The sequence below is a fragment of the Capricornis sumatraensis genome, chromosome 19 (assembly GCF_032405125.1).
Source record: "Capricornis sumatraensis isolate serow.1 chromosome 19, serow.2, whole genome shotgun sequence".
Lineage (NCBI taxonomy): Eukaryota > Metazoa > Chordata > Mammalia > Artiodactyla > Bovidae > Capricornis > Capricornis sumatraensis.
The window spans coordinates 7,565,295-7,583,404 of record NC_091087.1 but is presented as its reverse complement, the minus strand read 5'-3'; the positions used below and the strand labels follow the sequence as shown (position 1 = coordinate 7,583,404).

General features: G+C 35.2%; 1 non-coding gene across 1 annotated transcript; it reads right to left on the bottom strand.

The window, feature by feature from the left end:
• Positions 1 to 3,904: 3,904 nt before the first annotated feature.
• LOC138095630 (small nucleolar RNA SNORD109A) lies at positions 3,905 to 3,971 on the bottom strand. The gene has a single exon (XR_011146380.1). It is a non-coding gene; the product is annotated as a small nucleolar RNA SNORD109A (small nucleolar RNA).
• Between the last annotated feature and the right edge of the window lie 14,139 nt (positions 3,972 to 18,110).

The following is an 18,110-nucleotide window of genomic DNA, read 5'->3' as shown; positions in this document are numbered from 1 at the left end:
AACAGAAGGAAAAATTAAGAACAAGCAACAGGAACTCAAAGTCAAGACACTGGACTCAACAGAGAAATATTTTAAATCAGTTACTTTAAATATGCTGCAAAAGGTAATGGAAAGTAGTTTTAAGAACCAGATGATTCCCACAAACACTATCTCATGAAATAGGTATGTCAATCAAGGGACAGAAAATTTTCAAACAAAATCAAGTAGAAATTCTGGAGTTGAAAGCATAATTACAAGTATTAAAAAACTCACAAAAAGGCCTCCATGACAAATCTGAACTGACGAAAAAAAAAAAAAAAACAACTAAAAACTATAAATCATTCAAATTATCCAGTTATAGGAAGAGAAAATTTATTTTCAATAGACACAGCCTAAAAGTAATATGAGGCCAGTGTACTAACATACACATAACAAGAGTCAGAGAAAAAGAAAGGAATCAGCAGGAATCAAGAAATAATAGACAAAACTGCCCAAAGTTGATGAAAAATCACAAACTTAAGAAGTCCATATAGGATAAATTCAAACAGATTCACACTGTGACACATCATTATGAAACTGTTCAAACAGAAAGACAAAACAGCAGTAGAGAAGACACAGAAGTCATTTTCAGAAAAACAAAAGTGATTTCTCATCATACCACATGGTTTCAGAAGGCAGTAGGATGGCACTTTCAAAGTTCTGAAACAAAATGTTATTCAACTGGGAATTCTTCATCTGATAATAATGCTCTAAAAAAATGCAGGAGAAATTAAGACATTCTCAGATTGACAAAGACTGAGAATGTTCTTTAATAGTAAATTTGCCCCACAAGAAATGTCTAAGGGAGTCAATCTTAAATGAATGTACAATATACAATAACAAATCTGCAGCAAGAAATAAATAACATCAGTAAAGGTAACTACAAATATAAAAGCCAGTATTAATATATCTTTGTAACTCTTTTCTTATATGGTACTTAAATAAAGGCATAAAACAAAAACCATCTGCCTGTGGTGATGAGTACATTGTGACAATGACAACATATAGGGGAAATGGAGCAATGTGGCAACAAAAATTTTATGCATTATTGAAATTAAATTGTTATTAATCATAACTACTTTATTATAAATTAAGAAGTTGTTATCCCTAGGGCAACCACTAAGAAAATAACTTAAAAATATATAGTAAAAACAAGGAAATAAAGAATTTAAAATGGTACTCTCAATAATATCTATTTCACAGAAAATACGTAATATTGAAGACCAAAAAAAAAAAAAATTACAGAAAAAATGAAGAGCAAAATAGCAGTTGTCCTCCTCAATCAGTAATTACTTTAAACAGAGATGGTTTAAAATTTCTAAGTGAAAGGCAGAGATTGGCAAAATGGATTAAAAACATGATCCAACTATATGTTATCTGCAAGAGAAATACTTCAGATTTAAAAACACAGACTGGTTCAAAATTAAAGGATGAAATAAATATTTCATATAACATGTAACCAAAAGACAGCTAGAGTGACTAAACCAATATCAGACAAAAGCTGTCTTCAAACAAAAATTGTTACATGGATCAATTAAACATTGATAAGAGTCAAATACAGTAAGAAGATAAAGCAATGATAAACATTTACACACCTAACAACAAAGTCCCAAAATACATGAAGCAAAATTGCACAGAACTGAAGAAACAGACAAGTCTACAATATTTGGATACTTTTAATGTCTTGCTTTTAATAAACAATAGAACAATTAGAAGAACGATCATTATGGAAATAGAATACTTGAACAACCATAAACCAACTACAGTGAACAGACTTACACAGAACACTCCACCTAAAATCATATGATCATACATTTTTCTCAAGTGCATAAGGAACATACTCCATAAAAGACCAGATATAACACCAAAAATAAGTTTAAATAAATTTTAAAACACTGAAATCATACAGACTATGTTCACTGATCACAATGGAATTAAACTAGAAATCAGTAATGGAAAAAAATTTAGATGATTTCACACATAAGTAGAAATTATGAAACAAGTTCCTAATAAAAATCAATCAAGTATGACATTCTCAGGGAAAATTATTAAATTATTTGAGATAAATGAAAATTAACACACAACATTCCAAAATTTATGACATGCCAAAAGCAGTACTTGAGGAGAAAATTTTATAGCTGTTGAGATTTACATTTAAAAAAGAAAGATTTCAAATCAGTAACCTACCTTAAGAAGCTAGCAAAAGAAAAGAAAACTAAACATAAAGCAAGAAAGAAAGAAAAGAAAGATTAGTAATAAAAAGTGATATAGATTAAAGACTGAAACAAGCAACTGAATAAAAAATAAAAATCAATGAAACCAAAAATCAATTCCTTGAAAAATTCAACAAAATTCAGAATATTTTAGCTAAACTGACCAGAGGAAATGAATGACCTTGCTAGTTTGTAGAGAAGTGAATATATAAATTACAATTCATAAATAAATAACGAAACAACTATTAAAGAATTTGTGAAAAGATCTTTGTCAAGAGAAAAACAGAGTTTACTCATTTCAAAAGTATTAAACATCAGGCCCTAGGTAACACAAAACCTGTGTAATCATGCCAAGGAATATAGACTATTTTTCTTAACTGACGGATGTTTCAATTTTAACAATAATGATTAATTATTTAATATATGAAATTTTACTACACTTGATTAACCCAACCTAGTATGTTTTGTGAGATTAATGTAATATGGAAAATTGAAATTTTTTGTTACAAAAAAATGAAGCTTTTTACCATTTAAAATCTTTATGACCTTAGAGTTCAGAAAGTATAAAGTATAATTTTTCAGATCGAAAAAGGAAAAATCCTAATTAAAGCCAAATGTGGCTCAGCTGGTAAAGAATCTGCCTGCAATGTGGGAGACATGGGTTTGATCCCTGGGTTGGGAAGATCCCCTGGAGAAGGCAAAGGCTACCCACTCTATTATTCTGGCCTGGAGAATTCCATGGGATCACAAAGAACCAGACACAATTGAGCACCTTTCACTTTCAACATTTAGAAGAATAGTAATAATGACCTGTAATGATCTTACAGATCTGACCAAAATGATCTAACAATGATGATCTCAATCATGGGGTCAACATTTTGAAACCATAATATGTTAAGAAAACTCCCAAGCACAGTTTAATTTCACCAAAGGATATTTCACTGCAACAAGAAAATATATAAAACCACCATTTTCCAAGATTCTGTATTTGTCAGTTTACCTAAAACTCAGATAAAATAAAATTTAAAATTTGGAAATGAGGCTAGAGGCAATCACTAAAGAAAAGGACACATCATGAAGATATTACCCAGTAAATCACTGAACAGATGAACACTTAAGACTTCAGGGTGTGGCACAGTGTACAAAACATGAATTTTAAAGGATCCTGGTAGTTACTTACCCTTATTCTCTGAAGTAGAGGCCCTCATTTCAGTCCTTCTATCTCAGAAAAGCATAGCAGAAAAAAAAACAAAAACAAAAAGAAAAAAAAGACATAGTCTCAAATATATTCAACAGTAAAAATAACAAAGCACTAATACTGTCAAAATTCATTGTCAAAATTTATTAGTCATGCAATGTTCCCTTCTTCCAGCCCAACCACAAATGATGCTTTCAGTATCCATTACAGTTGCTCAACCCCTTCTTACTTCAACATTTTTTCCCCCTCATTTATTACTCAAGAACAATTCCTTTAAAAAGGTCTATCTACAACTGTGTTCAAAATGAAGCAAGTCTTGGGTCACTTAGCATATCTACATGCCTCATAAGAGGCATGAGTATATAGAATAGGATGACTTGCTCTGGAATAAAGAAAAGGCATGCTCACAGCAGTGTTATGTAGCCAAAGCTAGGCTCTGAGGTTCTTATTTGTCCGGTTAGAGGGGCATTCATCTGGACCTCAGATTGACATCTGGAATGAGTCCCTCAGCATCCTCAGACAGTTTTTCTCATCATCGATCCAGACAAGCACCCTCCCAACAAATAAGCATTTCCATAGCCAGGCTCATTTCCTTCAGGCTTACATACCGTGTTGTTAACAAAAATCAATACATATACAGAACACAATTTGTTTAGTATTATACAATAGAACCCTCATAGCACAAAAGGCACACAACCATGGATTTGTGTATAAAATTAAAATCTATTGAGAATATCCAAAACAACTAAGTCAATTAAAATTGAGGAGTAGTGAGGTGAAAGTGTTAGTTTCCCAGTGGAGTCTGACTCTTTGACACCCCATGGACTGTAACCTGCTAGGCTCCTCTGTTTGGGGAATTCTCCAAGCAAGAACAGTGCAGTGGGTAGTCATTCCCTTCTCCAGGGGATCTTCCTGACCCAGGGGTCAAATCTGTGTTTCCTGCATAGCAGGAAGGTTCTTTCTCATCTGAGCTATAGTGGGGTAGCATTTGTAAATGAAGTAGCCTATAAGCTTTGATTATAGTGGAAATATGAGTAGAAATATCTAAATTCTGAAATGCTAGTAACAAAAAGATAAATATTTTGGCACATTTAAACTTCACTAAAAGGTTATTTTCACACATAATAAAATGGTATAAACAGGAAATCTATCAGTGATTCTTAAATGTTAACCAAGTTATTTTCTTTAATAGAGGGAAACATAATGAAGAGTCCATTAACAAAGTAGATATACCTATGTGGGAAAATTTATCATAAAAATGTGCTCCCTGGGCACCTGAAAAAATGAGGTCACAAAACTTGAATTTGTGACATCACTGGCCAGAACACAGACCAAAATTTCAATAGCACCAGAGTAGCTGCTCACCTTTCCTCCCTGAAGTATAACTTGTTCTAGCCTTTGACCTGCAGCAAAACATCACACAGGATACAAATCAGATCAAAAAAATGCAAGACATTATTTTAAAAATCAATAGAATAATTGGTTCTATAATAATTATTTATTGTAATAGGCATCCTCGCATTTCTAGTCCTCACCAAACAAATCAAAATTCCTTGCTCCTTTATCATCTTTGTCATTTAATTTCTTCACTCTCTGAACTCTTCATTCTGCAAATAGTCAATATTCCTCTCTACCACTCTATGTAAATTAGTAACATAGTACTTATCTTTTAAACTGAGAAATTCTAAAGTTGTATTACATCAAATAAAGATTTTATGAAATGCTTTGTTGATGGGTCAAATAAAAAGGATGTTTGTTGTGAGACCCATATTCAGGAAGTAAGAGATAAGAACTCTGAAAATCTATTACAAACATGTTGAACGAATAGACCAATGGCAAGAATAGAAAAATAGGAGACACTTCATAAGATAAATGGAAATTATTTACAAAAAGAATCAAATGGAAAAAGACTTTAGAGGGTAAGACATAAGCGGAATTAAGATGGAGTAATATTGGCCTGTCTTTTCTCAACATGGAATTTAGGAGGGGTACATCAATAACCAGAGGTCTCTGAAGGACAAAGCCTTGCAAGTAAACTGCAGAACGCAAATTGCAAGGTAAAAGGAACTAGACCCTAGATACTATGTAATGTTTGATGCCATTTAAATGGCATTCTTTAAAAGACAAAACCTGTGTGATCACTCACCTAGAGTCAGACATCCTGGAATGTGAAGTCAACTGGGCCTTAGAAAGCATCACTACAAACAAAGCTAGTGGAGGTGATGGAATTCCAGTTGAGCTATTTCAAATCCTGAAAGATGATGCTGTGAAAGTGCTGCACTCAATATGCCAGCAAATTTGGAAAACTCAGCCCTTCCCGCAGGACTGGAAAAGGTCAGGTTTCATTCCAATCCCTAAGAATGGCAATGCCAAAGAATGCTCAAACTACCACACAGTTGTACTCATCTCACACGCTAGTAAAGTAATGCTCAAAATTCTCCAAGCCAGGCTTCAGCAATACGTGAATCGTCAACTTCCAGATGTTCAAGCTGGTTTTAGAAAAGGCAGAGGAACCAGAGAGCAAATTGCCAACATCTGCTGGATCATGGAAAAAGCCAGAGAGTTCCAGAAAAACATCTCTTTCTGCTTTATTGACTATGCCAAAGCCTTTGACTGTGTGGATCACAATAAACTGTGGGAAAATTCTGAGAGACGGGAATACCAGACCACCTGACCTGCCTCTTGAGAAATCTGTATGCAGGTCAGGAAGCAACAGTTAGAACTGGACATGGAACAACAGACTGGTTCCAAATAGGTAAAGGAGTACGTCAAGGCTGTATATTGTCACCCTGCTTATTTAACTTAAATGCAGAGTACATCATGAGAAATGCTGGCCTGGAAGAAACACAAGCTGGAATCAAGATTGCCGGGAGAAATATCAAGAACCTCAGATACGCAGATGACACCACCCTTATGGCAGAAAGTGAAGAGGAACTAAAAAGCCTCTTGATGAAAGTGAAAGAAGAGAGTGAAAAAGTTGGCTTAAAGCTCAAAATTCAGAAAATAAAGATCATGGCATCTGGTCCCATCACTTCATGGGAAATAGATGGGGAAACAGTGGAAACAGTGTCAGACTTTATTTTGGGGGGCTCAAAAATTACTGCAGATGGTGACTGCAGCCATGAAATTCAAAGACGCTTGGAAGTAAAGTTATGACCAACCTAGATAGCATATTTAAAAGCAGAGACATTACTTTGTCAACAGAGGTCCGTCTAGTCAAGGCTATGGTTTTTCCAGTAGTCATGTATGGACGTGAGCTGGACTGTGAAGAAAGCTGAGCACTGAAGAATTGATGCATTTGAACTGTGTTGGAGAAGACTCTTGAGAGTCTCTTGGACTGCAAGGAAATCCAACCAGTCCATTCTAAAGGAGATCTGTCCTGGGTGTTCTTTGGAAGGACTGATGCTAAAGCTGAAACTCCAGTACTTTGGCCACCTCATGCAAAGAGATGACTCATTGGAAAAGACTCTGATGCTGGGAGGGATTGGGGGCAGGAGGAGAAGTGGACGACAGAGAATGAGATGGCTGGATGGCATCACTGACTTGATGGATGTGAGTTTGAGTGAACTCCTGGAGTTGGTGATGGACAGGGAGGCCTGGCGTGCTGCAATTCATGGGGTCGCAAAGAGTCGGACACAACTGAGTGACTGAACTGAACTGAAAAGCCAAAACCTGGTCCCCTGGAGAAGGAAATGGCAACCCACACCATTATTCTTGCCTGAAAAACCCCACGGACAGTATGAAAAGGCAAAAAGATATGACACCACGAGATGAGCCCCCTAAGTTAGAAGGTATCCAATATGCTACTGGGGAAGAGCAGAGGGCAATTACTAATAACTCCAGAAAGAATGAAGCAATTAGGTGAAAGCAGAAACAATGCTCAGTTGTGGATATATCTGGTGGTGAAAGTAAAATCTGATACTGTACCTATTACTGCATAGGAACCTAAAAAGTTAGGTCCATGGATTAAGGTAAATTGGACATAATCAAGCAGAAGATGACAAGATTAAACAGCAATATCTTTAGGAATCAGTTAATTAAAATGAATGGGAATGGGCAAATTTAATTTAGATGACCATTAAATCTACTGCTGTGGGCAAGAATTCCTTAGAAGAAATGGAGTAGCCCTCAAAGCACACAACTTTCTCCAGCAACACAAGAGATGACTCTATACGTGGACATCCCCAGATAGTCAATATTGAAATCAGACTATGTCCTTTGCAGTCAGAGATGAAAAATCTCTATTCAGTCAGTAAAAACAAGACCTGGAGCTAACCGTGGCTCAGATCATAAGCTCCTTACTGCAAAATTCAGGCTTAAATTGAAGAAAGTAGGAAAAACCACCAGGCCATTCAGGTATGACCTAAATCAAATACCTTATGGTTATATAGTGGAGGTGAGGAACAGATTCAAGGAATATGTGGTAGACAGAGTTCCTGAATAACTATGCATGCAGGTTCATAACAATGTACAGGAGGCAGTGACCAAAGCTGTCCCAAAGAAAAAGATGCAAGAAGCCAAAGTGATTGCCTGAGGAGGCTTTACAAATAGCTAAGGAAATAAGAGAAGTGAAAGGCAAGGGAGAAAGGGATATACCCAACTGAATGCAGAATTCAGAGAATAGCAAGGAGATAAGACCACCATCTTAAATGAACAATCCAAAGAATACAGGAAAACAATATAATGCAAAGGACCATAGATCTTTTCAAGAAAATACTTGTTGGAGACATCAAGGGAACATTTCATGTAAGAATGGACTCGATAAAGGACAGAAACAGTAAAGACCTAAGAGAAGCAGAAGAGATTAGGAAAAGGTGATAAGAATACACAGAACTGTACAAGAAAAGTGTTAATGATTCAGAAAACCATGATGGTATGGTCACTCACCTATAACTGAACAACCTGGAGTGTGAAGTTAAGTGGACCTTAGGATACATCACTACAAAGCTAGTGGAGGTGATAGAATTCCAGCTGAGCTATTTAAAATCCTGAAAGATGATGCTGTGAAAGTGCCACACTCAATATGTCAGCCAATTTGGAAAATTCAGCAGTCCCCACAGGACTGGAAAAGGTCAGTTTTCATTCCAATCCCAAAGAAAGGCAATGCCAAAGAATGCTCAAACTGATGCACAATTGTACTCATCTCACATGCTAGTATTTTCTTGGGCTCCAAAATCATTACAGATGGTGAGTGCAGCCGTGTAATTAAAAAGACGCTTGCTCCTTGGAATGAAAACTATTACAAACCTAGACAGCATATTAAAAAGCAGAGACATTACTTTGCCAACAAAGGTTTGTATAGTCAAAACTACAGTTTTTCCAGTAGTCATGTATGGATGTGAGAGTTATACTATAAAGAATCCCAGTACCTGAAGAATTGATGCTTTTGAACTGTGCTGTGGGAGAAGACTCTTGAGAGTCCCTTGGACTGCAAAGAGATCCAACCAGTCTATCCTAAAGGAAATCAACCCTGAATATTCACTGGCAGCACTGTTGATAAAACTGAAGCTCCAATACTTTGGCCACCTGGTACAAAGAGATGACTGATTGGAAAAGCCCTTGAGGCTGGGAAAGACTGAAGGCAAAAGAAGAGGGCAGCAGAGGATACAATGGTTAGATAGCATCACTGAGACAATGGATACAAATTTAAGAAAACTCCAGGAGATAATGGAGAACAGAAGAGCCAGGCATGCTATAGTCCATGGGGTTGCGAAGAGCTGGGTATGACTTAAGTGACTGAACAACAAAAACAAAAGGCAGAACTATAGAAACAGTGATTACAAGAGACTGAAGAGAAGGAGGGATTGACTATAAAGGAGAAACACAAGGGGATTTTAGGGGTAATGGACACCCCCCTCCCCGACACACACCATGACTGTGGTGCTAGATATAAACCTATTCTATACCTTTGCCAAAACCCACAGACGTACACATGACAAACGGTGTATTTTAAAGTACATACAATTAAAGTTATGTAAGAGGCACAAATGTAATACTGGAAAAATGTAGCACAGAACACTGGGCCAGTGTTCAGGTATCCTCTCCACTCTCTCATATTGAGTCTATACATGTGTTAGTAGGCACACACTCAAAAGGAATACCATTTAATAAGAAATCAGATATTCAGATATCAAATGTTGAATACATGCAAAACTGGTAGCATTCAAAACTACCCAAACTGTGAATAACACTAAAAATGAGTAAGTTAAAGTCTTCCCTTACTTGCTTAGAATAGAAATATAGTACGGTTCAACAACATTCATTTTGTTTCTCATTTTCTTCAGATTTTTCACAATGTATAAATATATGATCCAGACACATTCATTTAAATACACCTTTTGCTGTTCGCCTGTGAGAAAGGACAGATCCTGAAAACACCCAAGAAATAATACAGGCATCCATAATCCTAGAAACATACTAAGCCACTTAATTTATATGTGGAAAGTAGAGATGAAAATGAGTATGGGAGGCTACACCAGCTATTAAACCAATGAGAAGAGGTTTTTCATTTTAGTTCTTCATGAACATTATGAGAATAATCAATTTATTTCTGTGGCAGAATTCTACCGATTTGAATGATCCTACTATCCTTGAATATTTAATTCACTTACTCAAGATGCCCTTTCTCCATCATAATTAGTGTTGTAAGACAATGAAATGCTTTGTATGCAAACCAACATTGATTCCATATTTAAAACAAGAACACAAAAACAAAAATGCACAATAATAAAAACTAAATACATTCAAATTGAATGAACCAGGTATGAGGCAATGGGCTTCAACTGTGTTTATTTTGGTTTTTCAATTTACTTATTTCTACAGTAAGAGTTTCCACTAATATTCAACCGAATGTTCACTGTGCAGACCTGTACACCTTCAAACGAAGCAAGTATGATCTTAAAATCCTGCTCAGACAACTTCTTGTGTTCTTATCCCTAAAAGAACTAAAAATATACATATACACAAAAATCTCCACATAAATATTTATAGCAAGATTATTCAAAACAGCCAAAGAACAGAAATGTTAGTAGAATGCCATAAATTGATGAATGAATAAGCAAGCAAAATGTGATCTATAGATGGGGTATTACTCACCCATAAAAAGAAATGGAGTCCCAATCCATGCTACAATATGGCTGAACTTTGAAAAATCATGCTAAGTGAAGGAACTGTGAGTAAAAACACGTTCTATTATAAATGGTTCAAATGCAGATACAGATAAAACCCATTGGTATCAAAGTATTCATGCTCTTATTCCACACTTTCATATTTCCTGAGCATGTACACCTGAAACCATGTGCTTTAAGATATTCTGCCCTACATATTTTTATATTCACTTTGATCAAACTTCAGACTTAAAAGTCTTATAGTTGTAAATCAACTATATTTCAATAAAATAAATATTTTTAAAAATATTTTAAAATGTATCATTTCCCCTCAAATTTTCTCCAGTGACTTTTAGCATCTTTTGATTTTCCTGGTTGAAACAATTATTATGATTATTGCCAAGTGTTGAGTTTTTATATCCTGTCATTCTTATATGTTTATCACAACTTTCTGTAGTATTTTACTTTTGATCCTATTAATTCATTCACTCATTCACATGTTGGTTTAGTAATATTATAAACACTTTACCATCATTAAAGAGATTTACCCTATTCAAACATCCCCAAGTTGCATCCATCAAAATTAGAGGCTGAGCAGCTCTGTGTCCAGCAGTCCTCCATGACAGATGCAGCCTTACTTAATTAACTATGACTGCTTTTTCCTTCAGTATTCTCTGTTCCAGGGCCTCAACTGTGAATATCTTATACAGGTTCAGTTCTCCTCAAGATACCAGAAAATACGAAGGTAAACTTTAGCATAACACACATTTCCTTCTATAAACTATCCAATTTTTTAAATGTACTTTAGCCACTGCTATGGCACTATCAGGCAAAACTTTATGTCACAATTCACTCTGCTCACCATTCTGGCCAACATTTTAGCTACTAGCTCAGAATTACTAATGAATGGTACTTTTAAGGCACAAGGTACTGTCTTTAGAAAAGTGTTAGAATGAATACAGACAACTGGAGAAAAGTGAATTGATTACGGAACACATATTCATATGAAGTAGATAGTTTATAATCTATACCATATGGTCATAAAGTACAATCTGAAAAATATTTCATTAGAACATTATGACACTTGAATCTATAGCAGTTAGGGATTGTACCTTCAACTCCAAGTTCCTCATTGGTCCTTTCCCTGCTATTTACAGTATTTCTCTTGGTGTTACCTGTCATCAATTCTGCGTTAAAGTTGATTTTTTCCATTTAGTGATACTACTCTCATTGGCCATTTCTTTTTGGACTTCAATTTGTGCCCCCATGACATACCAGTCTCTATGAAATAGTTTCCCAAGGAACATTGCGTCATCCCCTGAGCACTGGCACCCCTATTTCAACAAGTCATTCTACAATTTGTAAATTTATACCACAGAATTTCTAACAAACCAATGTCCTATTCATCTTTTTCTCCTGTTCCTGCAGTATCTCAACACTTACACTTTTAAGTTTAAAGAACTAAACTTGAGAATTTGCATGGCTCTGACCTTAACAACACAGAGAAAATAAAGATGACCTCAAAAATGTGTATCTTTCCCCCTGAACAAGAGGAAATGTAGCAAAATATAAGTATTATTTTCATCTTCCAAAGGCTGTGACACTGATTGTGTTTTTCTTAAGTTCTGAATAACAGAATTAACTGCACAATCAAATTTAGCTTCTAATGAGTCTCTATCTTATCTTAAAAAAAGGAATGAATATCCTATACTGTATGGTTATTATTAGTATTAAATGAGATAATCCATGAAAAAGTGCTTATTTCAGCATGTGGTACACATACTAAGCATTCAATAAATGCTAAATATAACTGAAATATATAAATTTGAGACTACACATGACACACACACATACACAATAGTAAAATAATGATCCAAACTCATCAACAGTTTTTGAACAGTCTTCCTATAGAATTAGTTTATTGACCATATCTAAACAAGCACATGCATATTTCATTTTATGTGAATAAAATACAGTATTAATGTTTCAAACATAGTTGGTACTCAGGAACTAATGGCCAAACTTTTGAAAAAGCTAAATTTTAATGTCAATTAATTTCAATATATTAAATACAATTAAATTGCATAAGTGCATAATTTTCCTAGCACTATGATTTGATAAACAGATTATTTATAATTTTACAAGTATAACTAAGGCTGTAATGAGTACCCTTGAGTTTACATACACATTTGAACACTTCCTATTATGTCCTATAGGTAAATTTCTAAATATAAAATTGTCAAAATGTGCCAATTTCCATCTAATACATATTTTTCACTGTCTTTTGAACAGACTAACACACAAGGAGTTCCAAATTCTCCATACTTTGCTAATAAATGCACCATTAATCTAATAGGTGAAAAAAGTAATTGCTGATTTGTGTGTTAATGACTATGTTTAAAGACACACACAAATATTAATTTCATTATATATTTATAATAATTATTTAGTATATAGTTATTTCATTGCAAGATTAATATGATTGAGCATTTTTTTTTTAGGTAATAAATAGATTTATCCAGAAACAAACACACTCCAGAGTGTGGGCCATTGCAGAGGGCTTGTGCAGCAGCCTGGTTGACTATATTTTTATGTGTTCTTGGCTATTCATGGTACTTTCCTTCTCTGATTTGTTCATTTATATGTATTCCTACTTTTGTACTGGAATACTTGTCTTTTTCTAATTGATTTGGGTGAGCCTTTAATAGAATATTAACACTAACCTGGTAATATAAGTTTCAAGTAAACATAAAGGTACATTTTCAAATGACTGCAGAAAAAGTAATAACCCAAATTTAAGCTAGCAGGTTTTAGATATTCCTTCTCTCCTGTAAACTCTCCAATGTAGACAACATGGAGAAAATTTGGAAAACACAGTTTAATTGGATTAAAGATTATGTTCATTAGTTATTTATGAAAATGTGAATCTTTCACATTTTTATAAACATGATTACATGATAGCTTTGGAACATACAAATCCTATTATGAGATGTTGAAACAATTACAAAAACTGCTCAGGTGAAGTCAAAATAGACTGCAGTCAAAGCCTAAGGAGACCAGATATCACCAAGGAATTGAGAGACAATATTCTGACCTGAAATGTACTGAAGAGGAAAAGAAAGCAGGTAAGATTTTGGTCACAATCCTTGGGAACTTGTGGGGAAAATATGCTAAATTTAAAATATAATTTATTGGTTATAACTGGAAAGGGGTTCATTTCACTCCAGTCACTTACATTGGTTTTACATTGCTTAGGTTATGATGGCATATAGTATTCACTTAGAGCACTCTCTTGTGAATGAGATTTAGAATTATTAATAATAATTTTCATGAAAGTAAAATGGAAAAATAATTTTCAGATACGTTTACCATGTACTGGGTAATTAATCTGATTATTTTCCAGGTTCTGGTTTAGCCAATGCTCTAGTTCAGGATGTGGTACTGAAGCACAAAGCCTGCTGTTGTAAACAAGGTTTTACCGAAACACAGCCACACTCATTCAATTACATACTGTGTTTGGCTGCTTTTACACTGCAAGAGCAGAGAAGATCAGCTGCAACAGAGATGATACATCCTACAAAACTGAAATTGCTTGTTATTTCACCCTTTACAGAAAAGGCTTACCAATCCATGGTCTACTTTAATGTAGACTGAGGTAGTAACTTCATATAATTAAAACTTAGTTTTAAGACACTGAAGCATAAGTGGACTGAGAAGGCAGTTATCATATTTAGACTAAATTTTCTCATGAAAGCTGGCACAGAATGGAGGCAGCTCTACTCTGATTTTCCAAATTTGAGCATAGTAGTAAGTCTAGAGTTCCTGCTAGATGAGTCCCTTAATTTAATGGCCCTCCATCCTCATGCTATCGTTTTCTCCTTATGCATCATCGCCTCAGAGACCACTGTCATCACTGTCCTTTCACATGGGAGGTAAAGCCCTTGTTTTTCCATTGCCATGCTCTTCTTCCTATTATATTTCATAGCAGGATGGATGGATAGATGATACACAAAAGAAAGATGATGAGTAACAGAATTTGAATGATAACATATATTAATAAGCTAGACAGACAATAGAGACAAATTATGGAAGATAAAAGTGATAGATGATAGATCTACAGATAGATGACAGATTTATGATAGAGTAAAATGAAGTAGAACTTGAGAATCACTAATAAAAGACATTACAACACTAAAGTGTTTCTGAAAACTGAGCATTTGTTTCAACAGAAACTTAATCCATTTGAGTTTGTGTATGGTGTCAGAAAGTGTTCTAGTTTCATTCTTTTAAAAGTGCTTGACCAGTTTTCCCAACACCCCTTGTTAAAGAGATTGTCTTTAATCTATTGTATATTCTTGCCTCCTTTGTCAAAGATAAGCTGTCTATAGGTGCGTGGATTTATCTCTGGGCTTTCTATTTTGTTCCATTGATCTATATTTCTATCTTTGTGCCAGTACCATACTGTCTTGATAACTGTGGCTTTGTAATAGAGCCTGAAGTCAGGCAGGTTGATTCCTCCAGTTCCATTCTTCTTTCTCAAGATTGCTTTAGCTATTCGAGGTTTTTTGTATTTCCATACAAATTATTTGTTCTAGCTCTGAGAAAAGTACCGCTGGTATCTTGATAGGGATTGCACTGAATCTATAGATTGCTTTGGGTAGTATACTCATTTTCACTATATTAATTCTTCTGATTCATGAACATGGTATGTTTCTCCATCTATTAGTGTCCTCTTTGATTTCTTTCACCAGTGTTTTATAATTTTCTATATATGAAATATTTTCCCTCAAATTCTTAAAAATATACCTATTTAAAACAATTATTCCATTGTCTATATTACTTGTAGTATATATGGCAACCCTAGCATATAAGGGGTAAAGACTAGGTAAATAGGTATGTATATTTCCAAGATTCTTCTTTTTATGGGAAATGATTTAATAGTCTTAAAAGGCTAAAACAAATATATATAGTATTCCCTAGAAAACCACTAAAAAAAAAGTAGTATAGCTAAAAAGGTAAAGGAAAAAGGAATTTTGAAAAAAAAAAGGAAGGCAGAAAAGAAGAGACAGAAGAATAGAAAGCAGAAGACAGGCACTGATAGGGAGTATACACTTAACAAAGAAACAATAAAAGACATGGACACACTTAACAAAGAAACAATAAAAGAGGTGGACTTAAATAAATCCACTTTTCAATATTTAAATGAACATTGAATAAACATTCCATTAATGGTTAAAACATACTAAACAACTATACACCATCTAATGACAATATTTTATACATACAGTTATAGGTTGAAAAGATAAAAAGATAACACCATCGTAACAGAAAGCAAAAGAAAGCTAGAGCAGTTATCTTAATTTTCAATAATGCAATCATCATGTCTGTTTATTACCAAAGATAGAGACATTTCAAAATATAAGATGGTCAATTTATAAATAATTACAAAAGTTTGTATGACAAATAAAAGTTACAAATTACCTGAAATGAAACTGACAGAAATAAAGGGGAGTAACAGACAAATCAAATCACAGTTGGTGACTTTAAACTCTACGTTTTCAGAATTTACAGAATTTACAGAATAAAGCACAACATCAATCATAGATGATATGAACAATACTATCAACCACTTAAACCCAATGGACAATTTATAAAACACTACAGTCAACAACTTCAGAACAAATGCACTCTTTTAAAAAGTGTCTATGGCATATTCACCAAGATAAACCATTTATCAAGCAAAAGATATTTAAAATAACTCAGCTGATATAGAATATATTCACTGATCATAATGAAAATTAGAAATCCATACAATAAAATATCTTTGAAGAATAAAAGGAGTCATCACTGCAGATGGTGACTGCAGCCATCAAATTAAAAGATGCTTGCTCCTTGGAAGAAAAGCTATGACCAACATAGACAGTATATTCAAAAGCAGAGACATTACTATGCCAACAAAGGTCTGTCTAGTCAAATCTATGGTTTTTTCCAGTAGTCATGTATGCATGTGAGAATTAGACTATAATGAGAGCTGAGCACCAAAGAATTGATGCTTTTCAACTGTGGTGTTGAAGACGACTCTTGAGAATCCCTTGGACTGCAAGGAGATAGAATCAGTCCATCCTAAAGAAAATCAGTTCTGAATGTTCACTGGAAGGACTGATGGTGAAGCTGAAACTCCAATACTTTGGCCACTTGATGCAAAGAACTGATTCATCTGAAAAGACCCTGATGCAGGAAAGATTGAAGGCAGGAGGAGAAGGGGACGATGAGGATGAGATGGTTGGATGGCATCACTGACTCAATGGGCATGAGTTTGAGCAAGCTCTGGAAGTTGGTGATGGACAGGGAAGACTGGTGTGCTGCAGTCCATGGGGCTGCAAAGAGTCGAACATGACTGAGCAACTAAACTGCTTATCCAAGGCTAAGATTAAATTATTAAGTACTTCACGTTTCAAAAACAATATTAAAGCAATGGTAAGTTTTGACTGAAAAGATCCAAAACATTAGAAATTCAGAAGCAATAAGATGGTGACAAAGGAGGTGCCTAAGCTCCCCTCCTCATACAGACACACAAAATGTACAGCTACACAGAGAACAATCTACTCTGAAAGAGACCCAGAAACTTTCAGAAAGTAGGACAAATGAGAAAATACATCAAAACAGGTAGGAAAGGCTGTTTCCTTACACATTCTTGGCATCAACTCCACCCTCAGCGTAGTGCCTTACCATCAGGAGAGAAGTCCCAACTTCTAGCTTCTCCCTGAAAACCAAAGGACTGATCTAGCAACAGTGGTGTTGGAGAAGGCTCTTGAGAGTCCCTTGGACTGCAAGGAGATCCAACCAGTCCATCCGAAAGGAAATCAGTCTTGTGGGTTAAGACTCACAAGAGGGACAGATTCACAAAATCCCTTGCTCTAAAAACCAATAGAGCTTGTGTAAATCAGACAAAACAGTATAGCAAACAAAGAAACAGTTCTTAACAAGCATGCAAGCACTCACCAAGGCTACCATCCCAGCTATCAGCACAGAGGGAACAAACAAAATTGCATATTTCAGTTTTCCCCTGAAAGAGTATCTGCTTGCTTTAAAGAGTGAGCTGCCATTTCCTTCTCCAGGGGATTTTGCCTGGAAAATCCCATGGACAGAAGAGTCTGGTAGGCTGCAGTACATGGGGTCACAAAGGGTCAGGCACGACTGAGTGACTAACACTAACACTTTAATAGCTGCTGCCTGAAGGTTAGTCTTCTAACTTAGCAGGTACCAGGGCTGGCTCTGATCCTCTCAGAGAACGTGGAAGTGGACACCACTCCTCCACACTCCACAGGGCTTTAAGTTCCTAGTATCTCCCTGGAAGGACCTTGTACATGTCTATACCCAAGATTTTATAGGTTCTACTCAAGAAATAGGTCTCAAGACCATCAGTCATATAGTTAAAGGGGGTTCCATTCACAAATTCCACAGACTATAGAAAACAAAGGGGCAATTCCTAGCTGGCTTTCCCATAGGCTCAGTGCAAAAGCAGTAAGCAAAGTCACTCTTCTCCCAACCTTTCCCTCAAAGGGTTTTACCTGC